Genomic DNA, 5645 nt, shown 5'->3' on the forward strand with positions numbered 1-5645 from the left:
CTGCTGCACTCACAAAGCTGCGTGGCAAAGCTCGTTATTCTCGCTCTATTGAGATACACCCAGTAGGGCATGACTGTGGTATCCACAAAATATTTCCAGATAATAATGCCCAGGCTGCGGCCAAAGTAACGCTCAATGTCGCGCTGTGTGCGCCAGAACAACATGTGCAATTGCTGCAAGTCGCCAACACGCTGCACTGCCAGCTGCAACTCGCCATGCAGCTGTTGCTTGCCACACTCAAGCGGCTGCAGCACGCTGCCAGCAGCTGCATGCAACTCCTGATACAAAGCCAGCACCAGCACCAAGTGCAAGCTGAACTCGCCACAGCGCAGTATGAGCACCAGCTCCGAGTAGAAGTTGGCAAACAGCAGATTCCAAATAGTTGTAAACGTAATGTTGTAAATCGTCATTGCCACCAGCACCGCAATGCGCAGCACCAGCAACATGCCCACTAAATTGCTGTACAGCTGTATGCGCTGCTGATTCACTTTTCTGCCAAGTCGCTGGCGTAGCAAAGAGAACATTTGATTGAACTGGCTAGCGATTTGTTCACTACGATTATGCCAGAGCAGCTCCATGCCAATGAGCACATGCGACACTATCAAGGCTACAAAGTTGGCCATGTCGATGAGCTTGGATAGATAATCATACTGCCGATCGTAGATGACAGCGTACTTAAAGTCAAATCGCCAGTGCGTTATATACGCTAGATACGCCAGCAGAGCGAAGCTATAGAGTAGGCGTAGCTGCCATTGTGGGCGTGGCGGCAGTATAAGCAAACAACACATCAAACGCTGCATTAAGCGCAGCGCTGCAACGTGCAACTGACGCGACACTTGCCTCATGACTGACTCAACAGCAAGTTTGCCTAAATAATCAATAAGCTTTGCACTTTAATTTAATTACTTTAATTGCCGTTAAGTATGATTGTGCCATTTGTAAGTGTTTGTCGCTTATGCTCGTCGCTCAAGTAGATATGCAGCTGTACGCAGATGCACAGATAGCTAAACACTCCAAATAGAAACTAGAAAATAAAGTTTAGTTTATTGCATCACTTGTTTAAGCTCTACTTACTCTGCCTAGAAACTCGTTGTTTATGAGCAGCAGCCCGTTTACGCTAAACTGGCAGCTCTCCTGACCAAGTTGAACTGAGATGCGTAGCAAAGCCGTGTTCAGTGCCTCAATGCGACGATTGAGTGCAAGGCTGTGAAAATGTGAGCGAAAGCAGCGCTGCAGACGCCTGCACTGCGTGCAGTACCAGCAGAGCATAATGATTTCCATCAGCCTGCCCAGCAGCTCTATACTGCAAACTGTAAACAACTCTAATTGAATTACATCTTGAGTTATTAAAAATAAAACTTACATAGTATGCTGCTTATATTGTAGTGCACGTCGACAATCAAATATAGCCAGTATAGAAATGAGAAAGCGTCCATAAAGTATTTAAATGTAATAGCGCTGAGGCTTCGGCTAAAATTGCATTCAACAGCTCGTTGTATCTGCCACAGCATCAAATGCAGTTCTTGTAAAACATTCAGACGCTCCAGCGCTGCACTGAGATCAATATGCAGACGCTCCAGCTCAAGCATTGCCTGCTGCGCCGCCTGCTCCAAGTCCTGATAGCAGTTGAGTATCAAAGCCACATAGAGCGTAAACTCGCTGCAGCGCGTTATTGTTATAAGCTCAGAATAGCAATGGGCCACTATTAGTAATCTACTACCATCATTTAAGTAGCTGTAAACTGTGATTGAAATCATAACCACATTTCGTATTAGCATAAAATAATAAATTCGCAGGCAATGCCGTTTGATGCGTTCCATATTCAACTTTTGAGCCAATTCTACGCGAAATTTATGTGCAAATCTTTGCAGCTGCTGCTCAAGCTGATTGCTGGTATTACCCCAATGCAGCTCCATGCCGATTGTAAAATGCGATATTATCAAAATAACAAAATCCAACATTGCCAAGCGCCATGAGAATAATAAATCGACCACTTTTTCAATGTTCGACTCTTTGTAGAGCATAATGAATACGAAAATAAACACAAGATACAAGCACATGGCCACATTGAAGATCACTTTGATGCTCCGACGTGGGCTTGACGGCAGTACCAAGATCCAATGCATCCAACGTTGCATAAAGCGCAACGAGACTCTGTGTATATCATCCGGTGACTGCCACATAACTGAGATGATCAAGCTGGAATTAATATAGTTAAAACGAATTTAATTCATTTGCAACTTAGCTAGAGATTGACATGCGGACTTAGTAAACTTAGGAATTGACAGCTGTCCAAGACTTTGTTACCCTTGCTTGAGCTGTTTGCATAATGTGCACTGTTTTTAATCTTACTTAAAATCTACAAGCCGCGGATGAGTTAATGTAATGCCTAGGAAGCAACCTTTAAGGCTATGCCAAAGTAGAACAAATTGTGCAACTCAAATCATCTTGCACATCAGATCAGAATACAATATAGACTAATAGACTGCAGCCTCAGCCGTAATAAATAACTACAAATACGATATTATACACAATAATTTTTATTGAATATAATTATCATAAGTTTGCGTTGCATTTTGAAATGAATTCATTGCCACATCGAAACGTGCGTGATACATTTGATAAAACTGTAAGGCAGCGAACCAGTAGGTGACCATGGCGAATAAAAACTAAAAGAAAGACAAATACATGTTTTTTTAAATATATGAAGGTTAATGCTGAAATAAAATTAAACTTACGCTGCCTAAGAAATGATTATTAATATTCATTAAGCCATCAACGCTGAGTTGAAAGCTCTCCTGACCAAGTTGAACTGAGATGCGTAGCAAAGCCGTGTTAAGTCTCTCAAGGCGACGATTAAGCGAAAGGCCGTGAAAGTGTGAGCGAAATTTTCGCTGCAGCTGATCGCATTTCGTGCAATACCAGCAGATCATTGCTATTTGCAAAATCATACTAATTTGTTCTATAGCGCAAACTAAAAGATACTCTAATGAAAGCCGTACTTTTGTTGTGGAATGTAAAATGAGTCTTACATATTATAATGTGTATGACGTTGCTGCTGACAGTGCGGAAAATCCAGTACGGTGTTAAAAAGGCGCCCATAAAGTATTTGGAGAGTATGGCTGTTAAGCTTCGCTTGAAAAAGTTTTCAATATCGCGCTGAATTTTCCACAATTGCACGTGTAGCTCTTGCAAAGCATTAAGACGCTTGAGCAAAGCATTAAGATCAGCATGTAAACTATCCAAGGCCAGCATAGTCTGATGCGCCACCTGCTCCAAGTCCTGATAGCAGTTTGCCATTAATGCAACATATAGTGTAAGCTCACAGCTACGTGTTGCTATAACAATCTCTATATAGTCATAGGCAATAATAACCAACGATAAGTTCCAAACATAATGAGAGTAAATTTCTGTAGCAACTAGAACAAAGTAGCGCATAAATAGAAAAGCGCAAACTATGTTTGAATGCAGTTGTACCCGTTGTAAGTTCAAACTGTGACATAACTGATGGCGTAACTGATGAGAAATTCTTTCTATTTGCTCTGCAATATGTGCTCTGGAATTGCTCCAAAGCGACTCCAAAACGGTTATAAAATACGATGATATTAAAACGATAAAAATCAAAATTTCAATGAATTTTGAGAACTTATCCTGCAGCACTATTTCGGTATCGGCATAATTGTAATGCAGTCTGAGCAGCAATATAATTAATATATACACGCACATTGCTGCACTGCACAACACTTTGCAGCTCAACCTTGGAGCTGCCAGCATCAAGATCCAATGCATCCAACGTTGCATAAGCCGCAACGAGGCTCTGTGTAAGTCGTCCGGTGACTGCCACATAACTGAGATGATCAAGAGGGAATTCATATAGTTAAAACGAATTTAATTTATTTGCAACTTAGCTAGAGATTGACATGCGGACTTAGAGTAAACAAAGGAATTGACAGCTGTCTAAGACTTTGTTATCCTGTTTCTAATTTTATTAAAAATTGGAAATCTACAAGCTGAGAATATTATTAAAAATTCCATTAAGGCTATAAAAAGTAGAGCAAATTAAGCAACTCAATTATCTTGCACATCAGATCAGAATACAATATAGACTGCAGACTCAACCGAAATAAGCACAAATAAGGTATTACATACATTCATAATTTTTATTGACTTTTAATTTGAAGTTTGCGTTGCATTTTGAGATGAATTCATTGCCACATCGAAACGTGCTTGATACATATTATAAAACTGTAAGGCAGCGAACCAGTAGGTGACTATGGCGAATAAAAACTAAAAGAAAGACAAATGCAAATACCAATGTCTCTTTAAATAAATGAAGGTTAAGGCTGAAAAACTTACGCTGCCTAAGAAATCATTATTAATATTCATTAAGCCATCAACGCTGAGTTGAAAGCTCTCCTGACCAAGTTGAACTGAGATGCGTAGCAAAGCCGTGTTCAGTATCTCAAGGCGACGATTGAGCGAAAGGCTGTGAAAGTGTGAGCGAAACTTTCGCTGCAGCTGATCGCATTTCGTGCAATACCAGCAGAGCATTGCTATTTCCATAATCATACTAATCTGTTCTATACCGCAAACTGAAAGATATTCTAATGAGAGCCGTAATTTTGTTATCAAATATAAAATGTATCTTACATATTATAATGTGTATGTTGTAGTTGCTGCTGACAGTGCGGAAAATCCAGTACGGTGTTGAAAAGGCGCCCACAAAGTATTTGAAGAGTATGGCTGTTAGGCTTCGCTTGAAAAAATGTTCTATATCGCGCTGAATTTTCCACAATTGCACGTGTAGCTCTTGCAAAGCATTAAGACGCTTGAGCAAAGCATTAAGATCAGCATGTAAACTATCCAAGGCCAGCATAGTCTGATGCGCCACTTGCTCCAAGTCCTGATAGCAGTTTGATATTAATGCAACATATACTGTAAGCTCACAGCAACGTGTTGCTATAACAATCTCTTCATATTCATAGGCAACAATAATCAACGATAAGTTCCAAGCATAATGCGAGTAAATTGCAGAAGCAACCAGAACAAAGTTGCGCATAAATAGAAAAGCGCAAACGATGTTTGAATGCTTTTGTATGCGTTGTAAATTCAAACTCTGACATAATTGTTCACGTAGCTGTTGAGAAATTCTTTCTATTTGCTCTGCAATTTTTGCTCTGGAATTGCTCCAAAGCGACTCCAAAACGGTTGTAAAATACGATGAAAGTAAAACGGTGAAGCTCAACATTTCAATGAATTTTGAGAATTTATCCTGCAGCATTATTTCGGTTTCGGCATAATTATAATGCAGTCTGAACAGCAATATAACTAAAATATACAAGCACATGGCAACACTGCACAAAACTTTGCAGCTGAGCTTTGGAGCTGGGGGCAGCACCAAGATCCAATGCATCGAACGCTGCATAAGCCGCAACGAGGCTCTGTGTAAATTGCTTGGTGTATAAGACATAACTGACATAAAAAAATTAATGCATTTACAGCGCCACTAGTTAAGCAAATATTTAAATAGTGCACTTTGCCAATTGACAGCAGTTTATGTGACATATGCGGTGGCATTAGTGTCAGCAGCGTTGGGTTTATTGTTCTCCACGAATGCAATGCGAAATTGTATGCAAACAATGGTA

Source organism: Drosophila busckii, chromosome 3R (assembly GCF_011750605.1).
Source record: "Drosophila busckii strain San Diego stock center, stock number 13000-0081.31 chromosome 3R, ASM1175060v1, whole genome shotgun sequence".
NCBI classification, from domain to species: Eukaryota; Metazoa; Arthropoda; class Insecta; order Diptera; family Drosophilidae; genus Drosophila; species Drosophila busckii.